The 10,686-nt window shown below is 38.1% G+C and overlaps 1 pseudogene; it reads right to left on the bottom strand.

The window, feature by feature from the left end:
* Positions 1–5,995: 5,995 nt before the first annotated feature.
* On the bottom strand, positions 5,996–8,879 carry LOC107730219 (sterile alpha motif domain-containing protein 3-like; annotated as a pseudogene).
* Positions 8,880–10,686: the final 1,807 nt, after the last annotated feature.

Genomic DNA, 10,686 nt, shown 5'->3' with positions numbered 1-10,686 from the left:
CAGGACAGACAGGACAGACAGAAAGTTCAGAATCCGGTTCGTTAATTGAAAGAAAAAAAAACAGACAGGTTCAGGCTCATCAGGCTCATTGAGCGAAATGGGACAGACAGATAATTCAAAAACTGATTCATAGGTTGATCCTGGACAGACTAACAGTTCATGATCAGACTGATTGACAGAAACTGGCAAGACAGAGAGTTCAAAATCAGACTCATTAGCAGCATCAAGACGGACAGACAGTTCACAATCAGCCTCCATGGCTGATTCAGAACAGGACGGGAGTTCGGAGATGGCCTCATCGGCCGGTTCAGAGCAAGGCAAGAGTTCACAGACGGCCTCCATAGCCGTGACAGGACAGGCAGAGAATTCACAGACGGCCTCCATAGCCGTGACAGGACAGGATAAGGGTTCATAGGCAGCCTCCATAGCCGCGACAGGACAGGACGAGGATTCATACGCGGCCTCCATAGCCGTGACAGGACAGGACAAGGATTCACAGATGGCCTCCATAGCCGTGACAGGACAGGCAGAGAGTTCACAGACGGCCTCCATAGCCGTGATAGGGCAGGACGAGGGTTCATAGGCGGCCTCCATAGCCGCAACAGGACAGGCAGAGAGTTCACAGACGGCCTCCATAGCCGTGACAGGACAGGCAGAGAGTTCATTAATGGATACCACTGACACCTCTGACTGAGACGTGACGAGACTCTGGAAGATCAGCTGAGACGTGATGAGACTCTGGAAGATCAGCTGTGACATGACGTGACTCTGGACGAACAGCTGAGACGTGACGAGATTCTGGACGTGACCCCCGAACGAACAGATGTAACCTGACTTGACTCATGAAGAGCAGCTGTGACTTGACTTGACTCACAGAGAGTTCATAAATGGATACCACTGACACCTCTGGAGGTTCTGCAGCAGTTGCCGCCACCTCTGGAGGTTCTACAGCAGTAACATCAGGAAACAGGGAGAGTTTAGTAACAGTCTCTTCAACCGCAACACGACAGCCTGAGAATGATGAGACTCTGGAAGATCAGCTGAGGAGTGACAAGACTCTGGAAGATAAGCTGAGACATGACGAGACTCTGGAAGATCAGCTGAGACGTGACGTGATTCTGGACGTGACTCCAAACAAACAGATGTAACTTTACTTGACTCATGAAGAGCAGCTGTGACTTGACTTGACTCAGGAATGGCAGCTGAGACATGACGGGGCGTAGTTGTGGCCGCCATTTTGTGAGTGAGAACTGTTGTGTCCGCCATCTCAGTCACAGATGCGGTGTCGCGTTCCTCCTCCGCGACACCCACAGTGAATGAAGAGCCAACACACAACAAAGCATAGTCCATAAACTGACAGAGTGATGAACGCGGACCCTCGCGTCTAAGCTTAGACTTCAGTGGTTGATTAATGCCTTCGCAAAAAACTCTATCAACACACAGTCCGGTAAATCAGAGTAATATGCAATGGCTAGATACTCTTGAATATAGTCCTAGAGCGATCGCGTGCCCTACTCGAGGGCTAATAACAGTCTTACAATGTCCATACCTGGCCAATGTTCATCCGAGAAGCTGCTGGATCCTTGTGTGGCCGAGTATTCTGTAACGGGGTGAACGAGACGAGAGACTTGTGGATCCCGTGACGAGACTCTAGAAGATCAGCTGAGACGTGACGAGACTCTGGAAGATCAGCTGAGGCGTGACGTGACTCTGGAAGATCAACTGAGACGTGACGAGACTCTGAGACGTGGTCAGAAACAGGCATGGGTCAGACAATGGCAGACAGGTATACAGAGGGCAAGACTGAAGAGTAATCCGAAACACAGGCGATGGTCCAGGCGAGGGGTAAACAGTATCCGAACAGGGCGAAACAAGAGAGGTAATCCAAGACAGGCGATATACTTCAGGGCAGGCAGAAATCAGACAAAATGAGATACACAGGCTAGGATCAAGACACAAACGACTAAGGCAATAAACAGGGATAAACTAGACTTTGACTCAGAAAACTCGGAATGGCTCTGTAATGTAGCTATCACTTGGAGAGTAATAAACGCTAGACAATACTCAGCATTGAATGGTGGTGTGGGACTGATTTATATAGTGTGTGTTATTGGTAGCAGCTGTGTGTGATTGGTTTCAGGTGAGCTTGTGATTAGTGCACTGGAGCATGGGAAATGTAGTCCAGGGGGACGGGTAACAGTCTGTGTGGTGTGAAAGTCAATATAATGAAAGGGCGACCTCTGGTAACAATGCCACGGACTGGATTCGTGACAATGTAGTACATCTTCTTCTTTCTTTTTTTTTTTTCACTTTTACAATGAGTCAAGAAGATTATATATTATATAAGAGGGGAGCAGATTTACATAGGTGCATTTATGCACTGCAAAATACTGTTATAAATATTAAACATGCTTGCTATTTTGACTACATATTTTGATGGAATGAAAATGATGCAAGTAAAATTTTACAGAAAATGTATAATCTGACTTCTGTATTCTGCTTAGAAATGCTGCAATAATACCAAAGTCTAATCTGCTCATGTTCATCATGTCTGAATTCTGTGTATAGTTCACAGAAAGACAGTTGCACAGTCTAGCCCATCAATATTGCGAAAGTTGTCAATTTACCTGGGGTTTATCTCTCTTATCTGAAAATCTGGCAAAATTCCTGAAAAGGATCGATGGGTTCTATTCAGGAGGCTTTTTAATGACTTATTTAGATTTTATTATGACACGTACAGAGTGGGAAAAGAAGAAGAAAAAAAATAATTAATACATTAAAAAAAGAAATAATTTGGAAAAAAAATTAGTAAATAAATAAGCAAACATTAAATGTAGGTGTTTCAGTAAACAAAGTTGTATGTATATTTCATCTGAATGGTTAAAATGGAATATTCTGTGTCTAGGATGGATAAGGGTTAATCAGAAAAAAATGTACATATATGCTAAAAAGGGCTTCCAGATTTTCGAGAATTTAGAGAGCAAAGTTAAACTTACTGCACCATGGTGTCAATAGTACGTGCTACCAAAATGCATTGTGAATACTAAAAGTGGTAAATATATTTTTTAGATTCAGATATATTTAGATTTAAATAGTAATGTTATAGATACTGCAATCAAAGCACAGTTGAACACAATTTGACCAAGACAATTTGATAGCTTTAAATAAATAAATAAATAAAAAATCAATTAGATGCCACTTGTTCCCATAAAGGTTGTTGAAAGGTTGTTGAATTCTGTCCAGGACATTATAGACTGACTATACGTCCCGTTTTTGTTCAGACTACATCTGTGGCCTAGAGCCACATAGCAGTATGTTTGCATAAGACCTAAACAGTAGAAAGTGGCTGACCATTATTCTAAGTAGATATTCATAATTCTAATAATGATGCGTCATTTTATTTTAAACTATTACTAAAATATAAACCAAGCCCCTACTCAACCCCTCACAAACCCCCCACACAGACATCATTGATTTAAAAGCTAACAAGATAAATTCTAACATTGACCTTTCCTTTTCAAACATCCCAGTTCCCAGGCCTCCTCTGCTTTTTGGCAGCGTTATCCAGCAACCCCGGAGTTCATCTTTTTACATTAGTTAATGTTAAACTTACTTTAACATAGTCCAGACAGTCACAGATGAAAGTCAAAAGTAACAAGCAGAATTTGTTTATTTTAAATCAGATTTATGAAGGCAAGTCATTCAACAAAAAGCCATTTTTCTCATTTTAATCACTTCCAAATGTTGATTTTAATGATTCTTAATGCACCAGAACTCAACAAAGTGAGATGAGACACTGAAAATATATGTTTAACAAAACATAAAGTAGGTCAGTGATTATTTATTTATTTTTATAAAAAATTTTTTACAATACACTCTAAATAAAAATGGTGCTAAATAGCACTAAAAGTGGCTCATTGGCTTGTAATCATAGGAGAACCTATTTAAATGCAGTACAGCGCCTATATCTTTAAAGGGTTAGTTCACCCAAAAATGAAAGTTCTGTCATTAATTACTCACCCTCATGTCATTCCAAACCTGTAAAACCTTCGTTCATCTTCGGAACACAAATTAAGATATTTTTGATGAAATCTGAGAGCTCTCTGACCCTGCACAGACAGCAACACAACTGAAATGTTCCCAGACCCAGAAACGTACACTGGTAAAAATGACGTGTTAGATTTACTTAAAATATATATGCACCATTTTTGCATCACACTTTTTAAGTAAGCACAACTTGGAACAATTTTACTTAAAATAAACAAGATAATCTTTGTTATATGAACTTAAATATTTGAGTTCACTCAACATTATTTACTTAAAACATGCAACATGATATAATCTACTAAGTAATTTCAAGTTGTGTTAACTTAACATTTAAGCTTATTTATATTAAATATATAATTAATTGAGTTGAACCAACATTCTTTACTTAAAAAAATATGTAACAGGATAGAACCTACAAAGTAATTGCAAGTTGTGTTTACTTAACATTTAAGCTCATTTATATTAAAAAACTGAGTTGAGCCAACTTAACATTTTTAACTTATTTTAGATCTTCAGCTATTGGTCGCTTACTGCACTGCTCCAGTACATTCAATATCTTAAATAAATTAAACACGCAAATCACAAAAAATAAAGTATTTCAGTTTATTTTTTGACAGGCTGCAAAGCAACGGTGAAGCCTGAAACCACACATCATGAATGTATAACAAAATGTGACAAATCGAGAAGTTCACTTCCAACAGGTCACTTCCTTGATTTTTAACATTTTGCAACACTTCTTAAAGGATTTACATTTTTCCAACATTTACTTTTGGAACAAAATTCCTAATAACTAGAAAAAAGCATTTTCTTTCTTTCTTTCTTTTTTAGTTTGTAAGACAGATTGCAATCTTCACAAAATTCCACAATAGGTCACTTCCTTGATTTATTTTCACCCTTTGCAACACTTCTTAAAATATTCACATTTTTCTAACATTTACTTTTGGAACATGCAACAAACATCCTAAGAATAAAACAAGACTGCGATCAAACGTTTGCAGACTAACACTGTACTAGAACCAGATGGGTATGGCTAAACGTGTCTTGTGACAAACATATTTCAAGTTGTAATGGTCAGAACAACACAATCAATATCTTTCATTTTAACAAAGAAGCCTGTTCTTCAGAGAGTAAATCTTTGGAGAAAGTTTGCCACTGTCTAGTTCCAGTAGAATCTTCTGAAAAAATTCAAACGAGTACCTGAGCTCTTCGGGGTAACTCAGATTAATTGCATAAATTAGGCCAAGCAGAAAAACACAAGCCTTCGCAACACCTGCCAATCCCGTCATCACCTCTATGCCTTCTAGGACTATCCCAGTCTGTAATGGATCATCTGTTGAGCCACCTTTTGTGATGATCTTCAGTGTGAGCTGTTCCAGTTCCTCCTCGTTCCCATGAGTATCCTTAAAAAAACAAAAAAAAATACAGCAACTGTGTATTTACTTACAACACCACTTGGTATTTTTCAGATTGTTTCTCAGAGCAAAAAAATACATTGCAATGAAATAACACAAAATGAGAAAATATTTTGAAATTGACATTTATATTTTAAAATTAAATAAGTGTCTTACAGCCATTCATTTTATTTCTATCTATTTTGATTTTAATTAACTGTCATTATACAAGTAGCTTATTTAGGTTTGGAGCGTGGTTGTTGATCGATTTCAGATGCTAACCTGATAATGCTTGATGAGATTCTCAGGATTTTCCGAGAGGTAGACAATTAAGCATCAAATTACAACTTCTCTACGTTGTTCCACAGGGCTGGTCTGAAAAGTAAAACAAAATGCGGCTTGTTATGGTGCATACAGACAAAATCACAACTATACAGTGACTCCATAGAGTTTGGGAATGAAGGCATTATTTGACCAACTCATCTTTAATAACGGTGAAACTGCTGATGGCAAAAGAAGTTGGAAGCAAAATGAATTTTTAAAGATAACAAAAATCTTCACAGGTTCTGCTGCTATACACCACAACAATGATCTAAAATTGCTTAAGTGACAACTGTTTTTTTTAAAGCTAATTGGAGAATAGCCAAGTCAGTCACTTGATCAGAACCTAATTTAGCATTTATTTCATATGCTGTAAGATATACATATTCCACCCCAAATGTTTTCATCATTTACTCACCCTCACACGGTGCCTGATGAATGACTTTCTTTAGATAAACGTTTTTTTAGAAGAAAAAAAATATATCTTTGTCTCCTTATAATGCAAGTGAATGGGACCCTAAACCCCATGCAACACAGACATGATAAGCCATGTGACCCCAGTTAATGAATCAAGGTCTTCTGAAGGAAAACAATAGGCCTATTTAAAAAAGAAGAAGAAAAAAAAAGTAGTATTTTAATCTTGTTTAACTAAATATACTATATTTTGGGCTGAATGTCACACATTAGTTCAACATTGCCTTAATTTATTCATCAGAATATTATGAAGCGTGACAAGTGTCTTCTGAAGCTCACGTGAGAAGTGATGTGGAAGCACTTAGGACTGTAACACTTCACAATATGTTGACATTTACATTAAGCATGAAACTTCTGTCATTAATTACTCACCTTCATGTTGTTCCACACCTGTAAGACCTTTGTTCATCTTTAAAACACAAATGAAGATATTTTAATGAAATCAAAGAGCTTTCTATTTTTCCAATGGCAGCCTACACTAGCAATTAAGGTCTAGAACATTAATGAAGACATTTAAGTAATCCATGTGACTATGTAACCACTGGAGTCACATGGATTAATTTAATTTAATAATGTCTTTTACTACCATGAGAACAAACCTCTTGTGGAAGCTCAAACGTGCTGCGTAACACGAAAATATACCTCATTGGTTACACAGCACGTTTGAGCTTCAGCAAAAGGTTTGTTCTTGCGCATAATTCATGTTCGGTTGAGCTTCTGCTTATGAATATTTTGAAGCATCAATGTTGCATTTGTGTAGACCTTCTATGGAAAGACAGAAAGCTCTAGGATTTCATCAATAAGACTTTATTGGCATTTCAAACATGAACGAAAGGGCAAGGGCAAGTAATTTATGACACCTTCGACATTTTCATTTTTGGATGAACTAACCTACAAACTTGCCCACAAAATAAGAGGGAGATTCCGATTGCTTCAGAGACCATCACCAGAAAAGATAGCTGGTGATATGCGTCACAGATTTTGAGTAGTCATTACAGTCAAAGGATAACTTCTATACTGTTGCTGTGTCACAAATTTGCTGATGCCCTGAATTGTAACTAAGTATAAGACCTGTAGTAATTTGTATATGTTAAAAATAAAATGTCTATAAATAATCTTTAATATAACTTCATAATGTGCAATAAAACACTTGTGAATTGTATGATTATAAATCTAAAACCATGGAGTACAGAAAAAAAGAAGAAAAAAATCAGACCTATCTGTTGTGTTAGTTAACACAAAGGCCAATCAGGTGTTTAAGTTGGTCAGAATCCACTCAATAGCACTCAAAATGCTAGTATCGTCATATTTTTAACATTTTATTACCGACTTGGTACAGAATTATTGGTACCTTTGACAACCCTACAACAAAGTAGTCACATACCTGGTTTAGCGTATTCAAAATTTCACTAATTTGCTGTCCAGCATTTCCTCCCTTAGTGCGAAACAAAGACAGGAGTGCATCCGTGTGTTTGTCCAGGTTTCCCATAAATGTTGTTTCCAGCTCAACCGCTGTTAACCTCCTGAATTCTTCTTTGACCTAAAAAGACAACAGTACATTACTCAAAAATCTGACAAATTTAGAGCACAATTACAACAAGGAAATATAAATGCAGATACCTGAGAGGTGTCAAACAAAGCAGGCCATCTTTCCAGGATACTCGCTATTGAAGGACTCTTCTCAACTATCTCCTGACGACGGTAGGAGAAAGTTCTGGCCATTTTTTGATTGATATTTCTTCAGTTATCCCTTATCTTGATCTCTTCAAGAAGCTCCACCCGTTCTTGTTCTAGACTCTGTATAGTTACTCCTGAAGGATGTGGAGGAAGGTAGTTTATTTCTGCTTTCTTTGGTTTTTTTACAGCAGCAGGTCTTTTATTTTTAGCCGAGTTCACAGCTACTTCTGGGCAACCTAGACTTCTCAATTTTGACCGATAGTTTCCCATCTTGTACTTCAATCTTGTTTGCCATCCATAGAATCCAGAGAATGACCCAGGCTCCTTTAAGCAAGGATGCTTTTGGATTAATGCCTCTGCAACTGAGGAAATTTGCTGGCTGGTTGGATATGCACAAAACTGGAAAAAATTTTCTGCCAATTTTTCCAGAATATCAGACTTCACACTTTGATTGTTCAGAGCAGTTCCATCTTTTTTGTATGCATCATTTGCCGACTTCAGAACTAGCTCAGTGTCATAGGCAAACTCTGGAATTTCAAATGGTGATGGCCATGGCTTTGATCTTTGTCCTTGACTGTCTGGAAATGAGAGCAATACTGTGTCATCTGATGAGACAAATGGTGATGGAGCCGAGTAAGCAACTGAACGATCATCTGAGGAAACCTGGTCATCCGTGGTAGAAGGGCCAGCACACTCAAAACTGTCAATTGTTGTTAAATTTATTATCACTGGCTCAGTTTGCACTACTTTAATAGTGTCTTTATCTTTAAGCTCAGATGTTGAAGTCAGAGAAAAGAACTCCTCAAAATCAGTGTCTTTGTAATGTAGAGTAAAGCTCCCTTGTATCTGAAATGTCTCTCTAACTATTGACTCCAATTTCACACATGTATCTGGAATTCCAGAGGGCAGGTGAAGTTTACGAATGGAGTTCTGATCAACAATCACCCGTAATACTGCTGGTTCACACATGTCCTATTTGAAAAAGAAACACTGTTAGACAGAAATTATCAATTAAAGGGACAGTTCACCCATAAAAGAAAATTTTCATAGTTTACTAAATCTCATGTTTTTCTAAACTTAATCATTAATTTTTTTAATAATAACTTAATAATTTCATGCTGTATCAGTACACAGACACTAATTAAAAATTTTATTCATACAAGTAAATGACAATTTTCAATTAGGGTAATCTAGTATCTTTACTGTAAAATATTCAATTAATAATTACCGATTATGATTACCTTATTATGATTACATTATGGAGCGCTTCAAAGTCACCATACACTTTCCCTTGACGGTGTATGCAGCTAGAGGTACAACATCACTCAAGTCTGCTTGGAGAAGTACTTTAACATGGCCAGGTGCATCTAGTTCAAAAGACCTCAAGTGCTCATTGTACCAGGCTGTACGTGTTTTCATTATAAACCCTACAGAGTTATTTACAACCATCAGCTGGTGTATCTGAACAAAGTCAGGAAGTCCTGCAGTGGAACCATGAGCCAGAATCATTCCTTTACAGTATTTTGTTCCGTAACAAGATACTGTGTTTGCCAACACTATTGATTTTTCGTGTGGGAATTTTTTGCGAACTGCTTCCTGTACATCATTATGTAGCAAATCCAAACTGACACTGGACACATGTGAAACAGAAAGTGATGGTTTAAAGTTCTCTGAATAATGAAAGTGAAATGCCATCAACAACTGGTGTTTCACTGCAAGCGAAAGCAAGTTGTTTCTGAAAGAATGGGTGTGTTGCACAACACGTTTGAAAAAACTGTGCTTCGCCTCAAAGCGCATGGTCCACATTGCCACCAGAGGACCAAAAGCCTGTATCAGTTCCGGATAGTGCTCCAAGAAATGATGCTTAGGGAGCAACTTCTGCTGTGGAAATACACTCAAAAATCTGTGTCTGTGCTCAGATATTTTGCTGTCAAGGTAGCCAATAGACTCTTGAGAATGCACTGGTGAAACTATCAGTTCCACAATTTCTTTAAGGTCCATAAGAATTAACCATGCAGGCTCATCCTCTGGAATTTTTGGACCTATGAGAAATGGAAGAAACCTGAGCAAGGCCCAGTTTTCATGGGCATTTCCGCCGATACTCTTTCGAGTTCTAAAAGTCAGAGGCAATGGCTTTGGACAGTTGGTTTTGTCGGCCCATTTAAATGGGAAATGCTGGATCGCAGCATTTATTTCACTCACTGTCAAGTACTTCTTTTTGATGAAGTCATCCAAGCATAAAGCCAGTTCTACTGGAACGATCCCTTCAAAAACATCATGTAAGAGATCAGGTGGATATCCCGATAACACATGAAAATAATCCAGTTTGTCAGTTATGATGCATTGCCTTTTGACACCAAATGAATGGACAACACGTGTATCCTCTAATGCTGTTTGAACATGTAGAGTATGTTGATCATTTGTTCTTCTTTGAAATGCACCTAAACGTACTTCTTTCAGCTGATAATCTGAACGCTGGCCAAGGCAAAACCTGCAGGGATATGGGCCAGAAAAATTTTCAACAAACCCACCAAGTGAATGGGCTGTTGTCAGCAACAACACACATCACTGTTCCTCTGACATTCTTTCCGAGGCTAGAAATAAAAAATCCTTCTCTCTCCAATACTCCTAGATCCTTCAAAAGGGGTTCAAGCACAACTGAATATCCATGCCGTTTTACATCTTCTGTTTTGCACAGAACTGCCAAATAAATGGAAGACAACTCAGAACGAAGGACCGATGGTACATTTCCTAGCACCCAATACACTGCTGTAAT

The sequence above is a fragment of the Sinocyclocheilus rhinocerous genome, unplaced genomic scaffold (genome assembly GCF_001515625.1).
Source record: "Sinocyclocheilus rhinocerous isolate Xijiao unplaced genomic scaffold, SAMN03320098_v1.1 scaffold368, whole genome shotgun sequence".
NCBI classification, from domain to species: Eukaryota; Metazoa; Chordata; class Actinopteri; order Cypriniformes; family Cyprinidae; genus Sinocyclocheilus; species Sinocyclocheilus rhinocerous.
The sequence above is the reverse complement of the archived record's forward strand: the minus strand, read 5'-3'. Positions and strand labels throughout refer to the sequence as shown.